Here is an 18,869-nt window from a genome sequence, read left to right as displayed (position 1 = left end):
CTTGCTACACCAGAGACCTGGGTTCAATCCTGATCTTAGATGTTATCTATAAGGGGTTTGTACATCCTCCTGTGACTGCAATAGATTTGTCTGGGTGCTCTGGTATCATTCCACATCCCAGAAATGTGCTGGTTGGTAGGATAATTGGTCACTGTAAATTGCCCCTGGTGTGACGGTGAGTGGTGTAATATGGAGGGAGTTCATGAGAATAAGGGGAGAATAAAATAAATGATGAATGTATAATTAGTGTGAAAGGGTAGTTGATGATTAGCAAGGACTTGGTCGACTGAAAGACGTATTTCTTTGGTATATATCTCTCTGACTGACTCTTTTGCCATACACTGCTTTCATGCTGAGTCAGACCACCTACAATCTTCCCATGCTATTTGGTTCTCAAATGGGCATTCAACTACAACTCTCTTGGTTTCTCATCTGCAAATGTTCTTAATTCGGCCCCCACTGCAACATTCCATAGGTGGAAACCAAATGGATGTCTTTCCCTTCTGAAAATATCTCTGCACATTCTCCACCCTCTATAAATTTCAACTTGTCACAAATTCTGCCACATTCATCCTGTTCCATAATGTTCATAGAGTCATAGAGTCATAGAGTCCTACAGCACAGAAAGAGGCCCTTCGGCCCATCGTGTCCGCGCCGCCCGTTACCAAACACAGTCTAATTTTAATCCCATTTTCCCGCATTTGGACCGTAGCCCTGAATGTTGTAGCATTTCAAGTGCCCATCCAAATGCCTCTTAAACGTTGTGAGTGTTCCCGCCTCCACCACCACCCCAGGCAGTGAGTTCCAGACTCCAACCACCCTCTGGGTGAAAAAGTTCTTTCTCACATCCCCCCGAAACCTCCCTCCCCTTACCCTGTATCTATGTCCCCTCGTTGTTGAACCTTCCACCAGTGGAAGAAGTTCCCCGCCATCTACCTTATCCATGCCCCTCATGATCTTGTACACCTCGATCATGTCCCCTCTCAGCCTTCTCTGCTCCAGGGAAAACAACCCCAGTCTGCCCAGTCTCTCCTCATAGCCGAGGCCCTTCATCCCTGGCAGCATCCTGGTGAATCTCCTCTGCACCCTCTCCAAAGCTATCACATCCTTTCTATAATGTGGTGACCAGAACTGTACACAATACTCCAGCTGTGGCCTCACCAGTGTTCTGTACAATTCCATCATTACCCCCCTACTTTTATATTCGATGCCCCGGCTAATGAAGGCCAGTAACCCATATGCCTTTTTAACCACCCTATCCACCTGTTCTGCTGCCTTCAAGGACTTGTGTACCTGTACTCCAAGGTCCCTCTGTACCCCTGTCTTCCCTAGGGTCCTTCCATTCATGGTGTACTCCCTCTCCAAGTTATTTCTGCCAAAGTGCATCACCTCGCACTTTTCAGGATTAAATTCCATCTGCCACTGCTCCGCCCATCTGACCATCTCATCTCTATCTTCCTGCAGCTTGCAGATCCCTTCTTCGCTATTCACCACCCCCCCTACCTTTGTGTCAGCTGCAAACTTGCTGATCATGCCCTGTACGTTGACATCCAGATCATTTATGTAGATTACAAACAGTAAGGGACCCAACACCGATCCCTGCGGCACCCCACTGGACACCGGCCTCCAGTCACAGAAGCACCCTTCTACCATCACCCTCTGCCTTCTGTCACTAAGCCATTTTATTATCCATTTTGCCAAGGTGCCCTGGATCCCATGGGCTCTTACCTTCTTGACTAGTCTCCTGTGTGGGACCTTGTCAAAAGCCTTACTGAAATCCATGTATACCACATCCACTGCACTACCCCCATCTACCTCCTTGGTCACCCCTTCAAAAAATTCAATCAAGTTAGTCAGACACGACCTTCCCTTAACAAAGCCATGTTGACTATCCTTAATTAACCCTTGATCCTCCAGGTGAAGACTGATTCTGTCCCTCAGAATCTTTTCTAGCAGTTTCCCCACCACCGATGTCAGACTCACCGGCCTGTAGTTCCCAGGTTTATCCCTACTGCCCTTTTTAAATAATGGCACCACATTAGCTATCCTCCAGTCCTCCGGTACATCCCCTGTTGCAAGAGAGGCTCTGAAAATTTGTGCCAGAGCCCCCGCAATCTCCTCCCTTGCCTCTCTCAGCATCCTGGGATACATCTCGTCAGGGCCCGGAGACTTATCCACTTTTAAGCCTGCCAGAGCCTCCAGCACCGCCTCCCTGTCAATAGCAATAATAATAATAATAATAATAAGCATTTATTTTATATAGCGCTTTACCAGAAGCTCAAAGCGCTTTACAAAAACAATCATAACATAAAAACAAACAGACAAACTATCCTAACGGAGAAGCGGCGAATAAACAGCGCCAGCGTCCTCTCACGTCAGGGTCCGGCAGTAGACAACAAAAAGCACAGGACACACAGATACAATTTTTACACAAACAGCCATCACAGTGATTGCTCTAGGCACACCCTCACTGTGATGGAAGGCAAAGAAAAGTCTTATCTCCTCCTCATTCTTCTCCCGTGGTGCCACGAGGTGATCGAGGCTCCCAACTTTTTGAAGCCCCCACCGGGCGATGGAAAGTCCCAGGGCCAAGCCGAGCAGGCCGATGAAGGTCCTGAGCCCCCACCGGGCGATGGAAAGTCCCAGGGCCGAGCTGAGCCGAGCAGGCCGATGAAGGTCCTGAGCCCCCACCGGGCGATGGAAAGTGCCGCGGCCAGGCCACGCAGGGCGATGAAGGGCCTGCGAGCGGGTCGATCGTACCTCGCGCTTCGGGGCGGTCGAAGTTGCTACGGCTGGAGCTCTCATAACCCGGTCGCCAGCCAGAGACCTGCGAGCTCCCGATGCAGGGCCCACGGCCGAAGCCTCCGAGATGGTAAGTCCAGGCCCTGCGACCGGAGTCTTCAAGGTCGATCCCAGCTGGAGGCCGCCGACTCCACGATGTTAGGCCGTAGCGCGAACGGAGATACGACACGGTAAAGGTCGCATCTCCGTTGAGGAGATTAGAAAAAAAAATACGCTCAAGAACATCACAACCCTCCTGCTCCATTTCTAAGTCCGCATCGCCCTCCTCCCTCGTAAAAACAGATGCAAAAAAATCATTTAAAACATCTCCTACATCCTCTGGCTCCACACACAGCATTCCACTATGGTCCCTGATGGGCCCCACTCTTTCCCTCGTTATCCTCTTACCCTTGATATACTTATAGAACACTTTGGGATTTTCTTTTATTTTGCCCGCTAGTGCTATCTCATGGCCCCTTTTTGCTCTCCTAATTTCTTTTTTAAGAACCGCCCTACACCTTCTGTATTCCTCTAATGATGTCTGTGCCTTAAGTTCTTTATGCCTTCCAAAAGCCCCCCTTTTTTTTCGAATCAATCCTACTATATCGTTCGACATCCAAGGTTCTTTGGACTTGTTTGTCCCACCCTTGAACTTTAGGGGAACATGCTTCCTCTGTACTTTTTCAATTATTCCTTTGAATGACTCCCACTGTTCTGATGCGGTCCTCCCCACGAGAAGCTGATCCCACTCCACCAGGGCCAACTTCTGCCTTATCAGATTAAAATCGGCCTTGCCCCAATTTAGAAATTTTCCTCTTTCCTCTGGTCCCTCTTTATCCTTTTCCATTACCACCTTAAATATCACTGAATTGTGATCACTGTCACCAAAATGCTCTGCCACTGACACTTCAGCCACCTGTCCGGCCTCATTTCCCAAGATTAAGTCCAATACCGCCCCCTCCCTTGTTGGACTTTCAACATATTGGCTCAAAAAGCCCTCCTGGATGACCCTTAGGAACTCTGCACCCTCAGGGCCCTTGACACTTTGGCTATCCTAATCAATATTCGGGAAGTTGAAATCCCCTACTATTACTACCCTGTTGTTTTCACACACCCCCGAGATTTGCCTACAAATATGTTCTTCCATTTCCCTCTGACTGTTTGGGGGTCTGTAGTATACACCCAGTAAGGTGCATGCCCCTTTTCTATTTCTCAATTCCACCCAAATAGCCTCATTTGAGGAACCCGCTAATATGTCATCCCTTCTTACAGCAGAAATAGATTCTTTGATTAATACTGCAACACCCCCTCCCCTTTTTCCCTGCTCTCTGTCTCTCCTGAAGATTCTATACCCTGGAATATTGAGCTGCCAGTCCTGCCCTTCCTTCAACCATGTTTCCGTAATGGCAACAATGTTGTACTCCCATGTGTTCAGTAACACCTTCAATTCATCCCCCTTGCTTCCAATACTCCTTGCATTAAAATAAATGCCGTTCAGACTTGCCCTACCCCATTGTGCTGGGGCATTCTTGTTCTGCCTCCCAATCTGACCAGTTTTTTCCTCTATATTTTCCTTCTCCTCACCCCCTATACTAGCTCCATGCTGTATCCCAACCCCCTGCCAAATTAGTTTAAACCCTCCCCAACAGTGCTAGCAAACCTCCCCGCCAGGATATTGGTCCCCCTCTGGTTAAGGTGGAGACCGTCCGGCCTATACAGTTCCCACCTTTCCCAGAAACAGGCCCAATTATCCAGAAAAATGAATCCCTCCCCCCTGCTCCAACTCCTGAGCCACACATTAAACTGCTCTATCCTCCTATTTCTATACTCACTAGCTCGTGGCACAGGGAGTAATCCAGAGATTACAACCTTAGATGTCCTACACTTCAATCCTCTACCTAGTCGTTTTTTTAACTCTCTTCCTAGCCCCATAAATTCTCCTTTCAGGACCTCTTCCCTTATCCTACCTATATTGTTGGTACCTATATGTACCACGACCTCTGGCTCCTCTTCCTCCCCTTTCAGGATATCCTGGACACGCTCAGACACATCCCGGACTCCGGCACCAGGGAGGCAAACCACCATCCGGGTCTCCCGACTGCGTCCACAGAATCGCCTATCTGACCCCCTCACTATAGAGTCCCCTATCACTATCGCTCTCCTCTTCCTTTCCCTACCCTTCTGAGCAACAGGGCCGGACTCCGTGCCAGAGGCCCGGGCGCCATCGCTGCCCCCAGGTAGGCTATACTCCCCAACAACACCTAAACAGGAGTATTTATTGCCAAGGGGAACAAGGGGTACATCCACTGGGGTACTCTCTCGTCCCTTCCTCTGCTCCTTGCCCCCCCTAACCGTGACCCACTTGTCTACCTCCCGTGGTCTTGGAGTGACCACCTCTTTATAACTCCTCTCTATAACCTCCTCACTCTCCCTAACCAGACGGAGGTCATCAATCTGCCGCTCCAGGTTCCTAATACGGTCCCTTAGGAGCCCCATCTCATCGCACCTGGCGCAGATGTGGATGGCTGGAAGACTATCAGACTCCCAGATTCCCCACATCCGACACCCAGAACAATAAACTGCCCTGGCACTCATACTCCCCAAACAAAGCCCCGTGCTCGGTTACTAAACCTACCGCCCGGCCGCTGCTCCACCCGCTCCAACCGCCCACCCAAAAGAACGGAGTGATCTCCTGGGAGAGGCGAAAAACCAGATTAAAAACCCAGGCCAATTTGGGAAAAAAAATCCAGGAAATTCCTCTCCGACCCCAAGCTAGGCGATCGAAACTTGTCCGGGAGATCACACAGGTCTTACTCCTTATTATCTCCACACAATACTTCGCCTGCTGCTGCTGATTGCTGCTGTTGATTGCTGCTACTGCTGCTGATGGCTGCTACTGCTGCTGATGGCTGCTACTGCTCAGATATTGAAGGCCATGGTGCTCTCCCCTTAACTATTATCTCCTGCTTAACTATTATCATGTATCTCCTGGTTCCAAAACATTCCACTCAAAACTATTGATTCTTGTCGACAAACTAGTATCTTAGCCAACTCCATCTCCTCAAGCATTCTGTTCCTCTGTGAATTTCCCTTTCAAGAGTAAATTTCCCCTTAGAGCTGCTGCCTTCATTTGCTCTAGAGAATTCCTGAAAAACCCGTGTTAAATCTTTCCGATTCTGGATCATTCACCCTCCAGTTTTTAAAAAGTACCTCGTCTCTGAATGTGAAGAATTGTGTGTTTAAGTCTTCAAGGAGAGAACAAGTCACGAAAGTGTGTAGGAAGGAACTACAGATGCTGGTTTAAACCGAAGATAGACAGAAAATACTGAAGTAACTCAGCGGCTCAGGCAGCATCTCTGGATAGAAGGAATGGGCGACGTTTCGGATCAGTCTGAAGAAAGTTAAGAAAGGGTATGACATTGTCCGTAGAGAAAAACTGAAAATGGCAGTGTTTTTCCTGACAATCCCAATCCTTGGAAACTTCGGACACTGGAAATATTTCCTGATCTTTCCATGTTTACACGATCGGGGTTCACTCGTATTAGTTCTTGGTAAATAATATTTAAATAACAAATAATCTCAATTTACATATTAGACAGAGAACTGCAGCTTTTAATATGTAAACAGGTTATTGTGCATTCCAGTCTAATCAGGCGCCTCTAAAAATAGAAAGCAAACCTGTTTAGTCTAACGTAGTAACCGAATATCCGCCCCATTCGGACGAACATATTTATTACCAGATCTCTGCCACCAACTTTGAAAAATAGCCTTCACATTGATGACAATTTAAGGACGGCTGGAACAACTACTTGTCCGAGCAACAATGCCTAAGTCATCTCACAACTGCTGATTCCGACCGACAGCTTCGAAGCGATTGTTACAAATGAATGTAAGATTACCGCGACTAGAAAATATACTCGCCCCAAACCTAACCATATGTAACATCGGGGGACGAAGAATTCGTTTACCTGGGTCAGATGTTCTTCATACAAAGTCTGTTGAGGATCTCTTTCCAGATGTTTTTGAACGAGCTAATGTTGTGAATCAGGAGCCCACATCTACCAACTAACTGCTCGATACGTTTTACAGATGCGCTGTAATCTTCCCAAAGCTCGCTTTTGCCAGTAAAAGTTTTGATCAATTTTCTGGACTACCGGGATCAAGCTGATTGGTGCAGTGGAAGCCAGAAGAGGTTGGAACGAGCTGTCAATTATCCCTTGTCTCCACGCATTATCCATTGTGCTGCCAGGAGGAAAAAGCTTTCATAAAATGTTAAAAACCGCAAATGTGAACACAAATAGCCGCGGAATTGCCTCGTCTTATATAGCTACATAGAGTCATAGTCATGGAGTCAGTGTGGAAACAGGCCCTTCGGCCCAACTTGCCCACACCGGCCAATAATGTTCCAGCTACACTTGTCCCACTTGCCTGTGCTTGGTCCATATCCCTCTAAACCTGTCCTATCCATGTACCTGTCTGTTTCTTAAACGATGGTATAGTCCCAGCCTCAACTACCTCCTCTGGCAGCTTGTTCCATACACCCAACTATCGTTTGTGTGAAAAAGTTACCCCTTGGATTCCTATTAAATCTTTTCTCCCTCACCTTGAACCTATGTCCTCCTGACCTCGATTCCTCTACTCTGGGCAAGAGACTCTGTGCATCTACCCGATCTATTCCTCTCATGATTTTGTACACCTCTATAAGATGACCCCTCATCCTCCTGCACTCCATGGAATAGAGACCCTGCCTATTCAACCTCTCGAAAGGTAGACACAAAATGCTGGAGCAACTCAGAGGGACAGGCAGCATCTCTGGAGAGAAGGAATGGGTGACGTTTTATGTCGAGACCCTTCTTCAGACCTAAAACGTCACCCATTCCTTCTCTCCAGAGATGCTGCCTGTCCCGCTGAGTTGCTCCAGCATTTTGTGTCTACCTTCGATTTAAACCAGCATCTGCAGTTCTTTCCTACTCAACCTCTCCCTAGAGCTCATACCCTCTGGCAACATCCTCATAAATCTTTTCTGAATGCTTTCAAACTTGACAATATCTTTCCTATAACATGGTGCCCAGAACTGAACACAATATTCTAGATGCATCTCACCAACGTCTCATACAACTGCAACATGACCTCCCAACTTCTATACTCAATATTCTGACTGATGAAGGCCAAAGTGCCAAAACCCTTTTTGACCACCTTATCTACCTGCGACTCAATCTTTAACAAACCTTGCACCTATACTCCTAAATCCCTCTGCTCTACAACACTACCCAGAGGCTTACCATTTACTGTAGGTCCTGCCCTTGTTCAACGTCCCAAAATGCAACACTCAACCATTCCTCCGCCCACCTGGCCAATCGATTCAGATCCTGCTGCAACCTTTCGCAACCATCTTCACTATCTGCAAAACCATTAACTTTAGTATCAGCAAACTTGCTAATCTTGCTCTGCAGGTTCTCATCCAAATCATTGATGTAGATGATAAACAGTAACAGGCCCAGCACCAAACCCTGAGGCACACCACTAGTCACAGGCCTCCAGTCCAAGAAGCAACCTTCCACCATCACCCTCTGCTTCCTTCCATGGAGCCAATTTGCTATCCATCTCCTAGGATCCCATGCGATCTAACCTTCCAGTGCAGCCCACCATGCGGAACCTCGTCGAACACCTTACTGAAATCCATGTACACAATATCTACAGCTCTGCCTTCTTCGACCTTTTTGGTCACGTCTACACTTTGTGCTGCTGTCACCATTTCAATTGCGTTCACCAGGCCATTTTCAGGGCAATTCACAGATAGGCTGCTTGAATGGTATATTGTTAAAGGGCATGGATGGCTGCATGCAAAACAGTGTTTGGTAAAGTTTTTGTATTGAAAGGCAAAAGGGCCATCTTGCTCACATGGCAACATATGATAATGGATTTCTAGAATCAAAAATTAAAGCCTCACATCAATTGTTTTTAATGCAATTTAAATCGTTTTTAAAGAAAATGTTTTATAATGAAAATAGTAATTATTTTTTATACTACAACAGTAACTGCACTTTGAAAGTACTAAATTGGTCATAAAGCACTTTCGGAGGTCCAGAGTTATGAAAACCATATAAATGACAATAACAACATGTGTTTACATGATTCCTCCAACCTAACTAAACGTTCTTTACCACAGTTCACAGCATAGTTATCAAACAAAATTCGACACTGAGCCATTTTAGGGCAGATGAACAAAGGTTTAGTCAAAGAACCAATCCTTATAGGAGGAAGGAGAGGTAGAGAGTTTTGAGGAGAGGATGTTGGGGTTCTGGCCTCAGTTATTGAGGACATAAACACAATTGATAGAACGATTCAGGAACCAACAAGAGACCAGACTGAAAAGCAGATATCTCAGAGAGGTTCTCCCCAGAGATCTAGTTTCCTCCCACATCACTGTAGGTTGGCAGGTTAATTGACCACTGTACATTGTCCCAGATGTGTAGTTGTGAGGTAGATTCTGGGGGAGTGGAGAATTGATGGGGAGAATATGTTTCAGGGAAATTAGAAGGGAAATAGAATTTCTCAGTTAGTCACCATAGACTCAAAGACAAAACATTGTTCTTTGTGCTGCTTGCAGGAAAAGGCTTTCACCAAAATTATATTTACCTCACTAGGTAATATGAAAAGAGGGAAAGGTCTGAGGAAAATTTGAAAACAAGCATAACAACTTTAAAAGTTAAAGCGTTACAGATGCTAGCACTAGTTGATGGGTGAATGGGCGAAAATATATAGTTATAACAAGGGCAGCTGTGCTTCAAATGCTCCAAATATATGGTGGGTGTGAGAGAGATTTGCCAAGAATGCATTGAAATTGTTAATTTTTAAATTATCAAGGCAGAGATGAGGGTCATGGCTTCAGATGAGCGAAACAAAGGCAAAGCTGGACATTGATAAAGATCGTAATGTCGTCTTAGTGAATCCAAAGGTTTGTGGTTCAAAACTCACCTCTGGGTTAAATATGACAATATCATGGCAAATACTTTGATTCATTTTCAAACAATTGCTAGCGGAAGCTGTGAAGTGACCAGAGAATGGAGAGGAAACTGAATTTGTGATAATGGCTCTGTGCTTCGCATCACCTAATTGGAGGAAATTTCAGCATATATAATGCTGAGTGCCACTTTGACAATCGAAGAACCAATAGGCATGTTAATAATGTAGTTTCGGATGCTTATTTAGAAGATTACTATTTTTTCAGATGATTTGCTAAAGGGAAGAATTGGAACTAAGAAAGCTAAGGAAAGATCTTAATGGCACAGGAGTAGGAAGGGATTACTGTTTGGAAAAGAGTGGACCTATGCAGTGTGATCACAGCTAGCTGAGAACAGTGAAACGACATGTGGCGTAGTTAACCTTTAAATAGACAAACCCAAAAAGGTATTGTTATAATTCTGGTTAGAATCACAATTATTTAAATGCAAGTTCTATGCCATTATTTCAATGCAAATTGTTCCTTTTATTCATCTTGAGTTTCATATTTCACCTAATGACAAAGGACAATAAGAAATTAAGAATTATACTTTTTTTTCTAGTTTTAATTTTTTCAAGTTTATTTTTTCTTTCTAAGGATTCTTAGCTGCTGGAGCACCTTTGCATTTCAGTTTATAATCATTTGTGAATCTAAATTGGACAACAATCAGCCGTGTATTCAATTTCATAATGCTTCAATTTAGTCCACAAACATGCACTTCCAAGAAAGGTTATTGGAAAGTTTTAATTTTTTCAGACTTGAGAATTTACTTGCAAACATTGATATACATCAAGTAATAATCAATAAAATGTTTCAACCTTTGGCGAAGTAAACCAAATACAAATAAATGCTTCTCTTGATTGTGTGATTATGGAAAATAAAGAATTGTGTTATTGCTTTTATGAAGAACTCAGAAAATATTAGAACTCAAAGGAGTTTTAGACATCTGTGATGATCAGCTAAAAGCTGTGTGCAGTTCTGGTCACCCTATTACAACAAGGATATGGAGAGTAGAAAAGTGCAGAAGTTTACCCCACAATGCTGCCTTGGTTAGAGTGCATTAGTTACAGGAAATATTGGGAAACCTTTAATTGTTTTCTCTGCAACAGAGGCTGAGGGGAGATCTGATGGAGATATATAAAATTATAACAGACATAGAGAGTGTAGACAGAATCTTTTTCCCAGGGCGGTCCTGTCAAAAACTAGGGGGCATAGCTTTTAAGGTGAGAGGGGCAAAGTTTAGAGGAGATATGCAGGGCAATTTTTTTTAGAGTGTAGTGAGTGCATGGAACACTGGATAGGCACATGGACAGAGGGAATGGAGAAATGTGGATCAAGTGCAGGCAGATTTATTTAACTCGGCTTCATATTCAGCAGACATTGTGGGTCTAAGACCCTGTTCCTGTACTGTATTATTGTGTTCTATTTATAGGCATGGGAAGGAATGTGGTTCACAAGTCACGGCTTGTTCTGCAAAGATAAAACGACAGCTGGAAATTATGGTTACAATGAGCAATGCAAAGCCTTCAAAGAGCAGACTGGATGTATTCCTAAGAGGAGTGGAGACGGGCAAAGCCAAATAATTTGGCCAGAAGTAACGTTTAAATTTTTCCCCAAAAATTAGGCCTATAGCTGGTTAAATAACTGTGGTGTCATGTTTGTGTCTAAACATCAAGATGACTTTAATAGAGATTAATAAGTAACATGAATGAAAACAAAAATGCTTTCAGAAATGGTGAAAAGGGTGAAGTGAATTAGAAGCCATAAAAGAGATAGATTGTGAGGAGTATGTTTAAGTTTCCAAATGATTACTTTGCATTTTCTTTAGTGGAGTTTTGCTAATGTCACAAAAAGTGGTGGTAGTAGAGGAAAACTTGTAAGATTAAATTAAATACACTGAGATACACTTAAAATATAGGAACTGCTGGGAAGGCAGAAGTATACCATTCGGTCCGAGGTACCTATACTGCCATTCAATACAATGATCTTTCACCTCAGTGCAATTTCCCTGCAATCTTAGAAACATAGAAAATAGGTGCAGGAGTAGGCCATTCGGCCCTTCGAGCCTGCACCGCCATTCAATATGATCATGGCTGATCATCCAACTCAGTATCCCGTACCTGCCTTCCTCCATACCCCCTGATCCCTTTAGCCACAAGGGCCACATCTAACTCTCTCTTAAATATAGCCAATGAACTGGCCTCAACTACCTTCTGTGGCAGAAAATTCCAGATTCGCCACTCTCTGTGAAAAAAAACTTTCTCATCTCGGTCCTAAAAGACTTCCCGTTATCCTTAAACTGTGACCCCTTGTTCTGGACTTCCCCAACATCGGGGAATTGCATCTAGCCTGTCCAACCCCTTAAGAATTTTGTAAGTTTCTATAAGATCCCCCCTCAATCTTCTAAATTCCAGCGAGTACAAGCCGAGTCTATCCAGTCTTTCTTCATATGAAAGTCCTGCCATCCCAGGAATCAATCTGGTGAACCTTCTCTGTACTCCCTCTATGGCAAGAATGTCTTTCCTCAGATTAGATCAAAACTGTACGCAATATTCCAGGTGTGGTCTCACCAATGCCCTGTACAACTGCAGCAGAACCTCCCCGCTCCTATACTCAAATCCCCTCGCTATGAATGCCAACATACCATTCGCTTTCTTCACTGCCTGCTGCACCTGCATGCCTACTTTCAATGACTGGTGTACCACGACACCTAGGTCTCGTTGCATCTCCCCTTCTCCTAATCTCCGATTTCCATATTCAAATAGTGTGATTAATGCACACTATAATTCCTCTTCCCTTGGTGAATAGCTTCCAAGGCATAGTCAGAATCTTTTTCCCGGGGTGGAAATGTCAAATACAAAAGGTCGTAGATTTAATGTTGGAGGGGAACGTTTTAAGATGTGCAGGGCAAGAGTGGAAGCGTTATGACAGTGGCATTTAAGAGGCTTTTTGTTAAACACATGAATATAGTGATATGGATAATGTGAAAGTAGGGATTAGTTTAATTTTCCATCATGTTCAGCAGATTTTGTGCAGCAGAGAGCCAGTTCCTTTTCTGTACATGCTCTTCTGCTCTCACACTACCATCTCTGCATGCCAGCAATTTCAGACAGTATCTGATATTGTTGAATGGAGCAGCCTTGAAGGATCTATTGGCCTACTTATGTTTTTAAACTGTCGCCAATTTGTGCCTCTGGCTATTGCAGCTTCACCTATCATTGTCAAGTCTCTATACCCAGTGTTCTTGGTTGTCAAAAATCAAACTACAAGATCTTGACCTGCGATATGAATCATCTCTTTGGTTCCACAAACACCCTCACCCATGAGTTCCTCTAATATTTATTTTTTTGCTCGTTTTCTCTATTGTCACCTAGGTCCACTGGTTTATGAAATACCTACCATGTTATTATGAATTTGTCAACTATGTGTCATCAGTACTCCAAAATATGAAAAATATGTGCTTCTACGGAATTAGAAAGACACGAAAAAGAAACAACTCTTGAAAGCAGACACAAATTGCTGTAGTAACTCAGCGGGACAGGCAGCATCTCTGGAGAGAAGGAATGGGTGACGTTTCGGGTCGAGATTGAAGGGTCTCAACTCGAAACGTCACCCATTCCTTCTCTCCAGAGATGCTGCCTGTCCAGCTGAGTTACTCCTGCATTTTGTGTCTACCTTCGATTTAAACCAGCATCTGTTCTTTCCAACACAACTCTTGAAAGCACTGTATATTCTTTCTAAAGGGTTGATTTTATTGCACCCATTGGTATTTACTAATTAAAAATAAGTTAGATTATCTACTTTGGTAACATCCTGAGTTATTTATTAAAGTTGGTTATATGTAATATTGCAACACTGACAATGAGCCGTAGATTAAATTGTAGGCTGCACGAATTTGGGCCCCATATCTGAGGTTGTGCTGGCTCTGGCGAGGGTCCAGAGGTTCAGAAGAATGATTCCAGGAATGAGAGAGTTAACATGAGATGAGCATTTGACAGCACTGGGCCTCTACTCGCTGGAGTTTACAAGGTTGAGGTGGGACCTCATTGAAACTTGCAGAATAATGAAAGGCATAGAGTGGATATGGAAAGGATGCTTTCCACAAGTGGAAGCATATAGGACCAGAGGTCATAGTCTCAGAATTAAAGGGCACTCTTTTAAAAAGGTGAAGAGGAACTTCTTTAGTTAGAGAGTAGTTAATCTGTGGAACTCAATGGCACAGAGGGCTGTGGAGGCCAAGTCAGTTCATATTTTTAAGGCAGACATAGACAAGTTCGAGATTAGAACAGGTGTCAAGGGTTACGGGGAGAAGGCAGGAAAATGGGATTAGGTGGCAGAGATGTGCCATGATTGAATGGCGGAGTAGACTCGATGGGCCGAATTGCCTAACTACCCCTATAACTTGTGAATATTGGTTTGTTGGTTGCTGTTCATTTCCTTACCTAGGTTGCTCTACAATCTAATGCCAACCATCCAAAAACATTGAAATGAATTTTATTGATATATCAAACAATTCGCAGTAAATACGACAAACAGTAGAAAATCAGATTGATTGCAAAGGTGAAATGAACTCGAACAAGCAGGACCACTCGTTTAAGAACATATTAATTATAATTAAAAATCTGTTATTCAAGAACAGACTACACATTGAAGAGATGGGATATTTGCTTAGTCTTTTTCTTCTATTTAATGTTTGGTTCGACCTGCTGTGGAATAATTCGTCAGTCCTAATTTGAGAGGATGTTGCAGTTGAATGGTGCGGCTGCACTTTGCTGCAGCTCGGCTTCCCCGCGACCCTCCGCTTGTTCTTCTCCCATCAGCGCGTCTCCGGCTCCCTCACGGCGCTCCGAGCGTCCCGCCACCTCTCCCCGTTCCTGCGCTCCTCGCTCCTCCAGGCTCGGCGCCCCTGCTCCGCGCCTCGCTTCCTGCGGCTCTTCGGCCCCTCGCCGCTCCTGCTGGCCCTCCAGCCCTTCTCCCCGCTCTCCCTCTCCGTCGGCCGGGCTGCTGGGCTCCGTTTCCACTTGGCCGTCGCTCAACACCTCGAGGCTGGGGCCGCCGAGCAAAGCCGCGCCCTGGTCCTGCTCCGCCTCGGCTCCCAGCGCCCGGCCCAGCTCTCGCTGTTGCTCGGCCACCGCCACCGTTCGGCCTCTCCCCGGCTCTTCCTCCTCCTCCTCCTCTCCGGGCTCGACACTCTGCTCCTCCTCCTCGTCCACCGCCTCCTCCTCCAAGGCCGTCGAGCACTGCTCCCTGGGCCCTTCGCCCTCAGGCCCCGGCGGGTCGCTGCCCTCCAGCGCTCGCTGCTTCTGCCCCTGTAGATCCTCCAGCACCTTCGGCTCGGGTTCTTCCCGCTGCTCCTCTCCCAGATCGCTCAACCCCGTCCTTTCCTCCTCCTCCTCCTCTTCTTCTCCTACCCCCGCTGGCCCGTCGGCGGCCCTCTGCTTCTCGGCCTTGCTCCCCTGCCTCCCTTCCCGGCCGCGTTTCCCCTTCTCCCGCCGGCTGGCCAGTCGCCTCCCCAGCTGTTTCTTGCGGCCGCGGGCTTTGCAGCCCTTCTCCCGGTTCCTCTTCCTCCGCCGGATCCTCCAGCTCCTTCCCCATTTTTCCCTCTGCACCTCCATCCTCGCCGCCGGCGACCGCTCCTCCGCCCGACGCCTCCAACCGCCGCTCGCTTCAAACGCCCATCTCCCGCCGCCTCGCGAGCCCAACCGACTCCCCACTCCGCCCTCTTGCGCGCGCACGTGCTCCCCTGCCCTGCAGCTTATGCGCATGCTCGCGACACCTTCCAGCCGACGCGCAGACACCGCCTTCCCCTTGGGCTTGGATGACGCGCATGCTCACTCTCACCCGGCAATAAACGCGCGAATCCGCACCTCTTTTGAAACGGCCGTGCTGCACCTGCGCACTTTGTGTGGTGGGAATAAAAGATACTAGAGGAGTAAGATGAACCACTCCGTCGAAATCGCCTGTACTGAAGTCCAATGCGCCATTTTAGTAAGCAAAACTATGCATCTCCTAGTGTAATTAGTGTTTTTGGGGAACGATACCATAAAATGCAGAATCCATCTCATCTATCAATTCATAGATTTTTGTTATTTTTCTTTTTAAATGTTTCTGCAAGTTTCTGCCTCCTACAGTGGCGCCATGGCATACTACGGTTTAGGATCGAGTGGTCTATCTTGCCGTCTCTATTATCTTTGGTGGGAATGCATAGGGCTGCAGACGTTGTCACTCACACTATTATCATCTGTTTTAGATCCAGGAGGGGATGAAGACTGGAACAGAAGTGAAGCGTACCTATTTAACTATATATCTGTCTAGACCTCAATGTAGAAGCAGTTCCGAAACATCACCTACTCATTTTCTCCAGAGATGCTGCCTGACCCGCTCAATTACACCAGCCGATTGTGCCAGTCTTCGGTTTAAACCAGCATCTGCAGTTCCTCCCTACACAAGTTCCCTTCCGCAGCCACCACGACAACCGGGTCACTTTTAACTCCATTAACCGCGCATTCCCAACAAACAGAGCAGAATTTGAAGCCATTTGTTATTTCCGTGCACCTAGGATTTTATGGTGGAGCAGCTTGAAGATTATTGAAATTACTAACTACACGAGAAAGTTAGACCTAGTCATACCAAATCTTCCTTCTACCTTGAGAACGGCAGGGGTCGAAAATAGCAATGGATACAAATCTAAAGCAGAAGTAGGTCATGTGATGTGTTAAACATGTCAGATAGATCAATATATAGTATAAGAAGATAACTGCAGATGCTGGCACAAATCGAAGGTATTTATTCACAAAACGCTGGAGTAACTCAGGAGGTCAGGCAGCATCTCGGGAGAGAAGGAATGGGTGACGTTTCGGGTCGAGACCCCCTCGAGGTTGATGTCAGGGGGGGGACGGGACAAAGGAAGGATTATAGGTGGAGACAGGAAGATCCGGGAAGCAGGAGGGACAGGTGAGGCGATAGATCAAAATCATTTCCGTCTACCACTACTCCCTCTGCCTAGCAGAGCTGGTCCTTATCCTCAGCAACTTCTTCGACCCATCCCACTTCCTCCAAATCCAAGGCGTATCTATGGGCACTCGCATGGGCCCCAGCTCCACCTGCCTCTTTGTCGGGTACGTGGAACAATCACTGTTCCAGGGGTACACTGGCCCTATTCCCGAACACTACCTCCGCTCCATTAATGACTATCGGTGCTACCTCCTGCAGCCATGCAGAACTCCATGACTTCACCACCAATTTCCATCCTGTCGCCCTGGTCCTTGCCTTCCACTCCATCAGCCGTCGCAAGCAACATATCATCCTCCAATATTTCTGCCACCTCCAACAAGCTCCCACCACTGGCCACATCTTCCCATCTCCACCCCTTTCTGCTTTCCGCAAAGACTGTTCCCTCCGAAACTCCCTGGCCCATTCGTCCCTTCCCACCCAAACCACCCCCTCCCCAGGTACTTTCCACTGCAACCACAGCATGCAACACTGCTTTTATCTGTGCAAGAAAGAACTGCAGATGCCGGTTTAAATCGAATTAAACCAGCATCTGCAGTTCTTTCTTGCACAGATAAAAGCAGTGTTGCATCCTGTGGTTGCAGTGGAAAGTACCTAGACACAAAATGCTAGAGTAACTCGGCGGGACAGGCAGCATCTCTGGAGAAGGAATGGGTGAGGCTTTGGGTCGAGACCCTTCTTCAGATTATATTTAAATGTGCTCCTTTAGAGTTCCACGAGATCATTGACATCCACCTACAACGGTCCAGTTTAGCATTGCATGTAGTGAAGGTCCCAATCGTAGCACCACCCAAATAGCAAAGGCTTCAATGGACAGACCTTAAGGCTCAGCACCTTCTGATTAACAGTTACACTGAGCATGAACAGAAACGAAGTACAATATTTGGGCTTAACTTCCCCCAGGTAGAAGCAAATAATTTAGTACATAACGGAGGCCAATACTTTTAGAAATACCACAATAACCAAACAAGTACCAAATTAAGAGTAAGCTCTATAATCTTAGTATTACTATTTTTATCTGGAATATAAGTTGCAAAGTACACAAGAATAGCAGATATAAAATCAACTGAAGTTTTTATTCCTTTGTAGTTGAAGCATCGTGTTTGACCAAGCTCAACACTGCCACCCTGTGTTGAACAATAGTAACGCATTTTAAATGCAGTAATTTATCCACATAGTAATTTATCCATTTATCACGCGCCGAGATCCACTACGATCTTTGGAAGACTTCTCACGATATGCCCGCGACACCCCGGCGAACGCTCGGCGACAGCCTAGTCGCCTTAAAATCGCCTAAGTGGGACAGGCCCTTTAGTTTATCTGGTGGTCCCGACTATTTTAGATTTACAGCACAGTGCATATCTCAAAAATGATTTTTTCCCCTAGAATCGCTTGATTCAAATTTGGTAGAATTACATCTTATAAATGTATTACTATCCTGCAACAATAGTTTAAAGATTTTCCTATAGTTTCAATTTGATAATTTCCTCAGCTTTAATATGCCTCCTCATTGTAAAACTATATATTGGCTTCAATTACTTGAAGTTAATAAATTGTTTAATGCAGGAATGCAAGGAAATAAGAGTGCTCATAAATACACAGAGTTAATAGAAATGGAAAATCCTACCTTAAATGCTGTAATTGGAGACTGTTTCAATTATCCAAACATCTTTAATTCAATTAAGCAATGACGGAGCTAGCTAAAGGGCAATCTAGCAGCAGCAATCTTAATTTATCTCCTCCATCCCACCCACGCCCAAACTAGTATCCTCAGACAGCAAATAATCTGGATTTAGAGATTTTGGAATGAAGCAACTTCCTGGCTAACCTGTGCCCATTTTGAAGTGAAGAAATTTGGATACGTCTTCACACAGGCTATCCCAAAATTGCCGCTCATGAAGGATTGTCTCAAACTGCAGTCATACACAATAATTTGTCGTTAATATGTATAACCATGTGTAAATTGTATGGTGTCTAGGATACGAGACACTTCCCTTTCTATTTCCAAATAATTCCGAAATATTACTTTCAGCCGCTGCATATTTAAGATCGCTGGCAAGATGACACCTTTGAC

The 18,869-nt window shown here is 45.5% G+C and overlaps 1 protein-coding gene across 1 annotated transcript in view; it reads right to left on the bottom strand.

Moving 5' to 3' along the window:
- rhbdl2 (rhomboid, veinlet-like 2 (Drosophila)) overlaps nucleotides 1-6,892 on the bottom strand; it is a 51,287-nt gene extending 44,395 nt beyond the window's left edge. Inside the window, exon 1 of the mRNA XM_078423213.1 lies at nucleotides 6,750-6,892. The gene's annotated coding sequence lies outside the window, so the exon portion shown is untranslated. The remainder of the gene's footprint in view (nucleotides 1-6,749) is intronic.
- Nucleotides 6,893-18,869: the final 11,977 nt, after the last annotated feature.

Source organism: Rhinoraja longicauda, chromosome 27 (assembly GCF_053455715.1).
Source record: "Rhinoraja longicauda isolate Sanriku21f chromosome 27, sRhiLon1.1, whole genome shotgun sequence".
NCBI lineage: Eukaryota > Metazoa > Chordata > Chondrichthyes > Rajiformes > Arhynchobatidae > Rhinoraja > Rhinoraja longicauda.
Note: the sequence above shows the minus strand (reverse complement) of the source record. Positions and strands in the feature narration are given on the sequence as shown.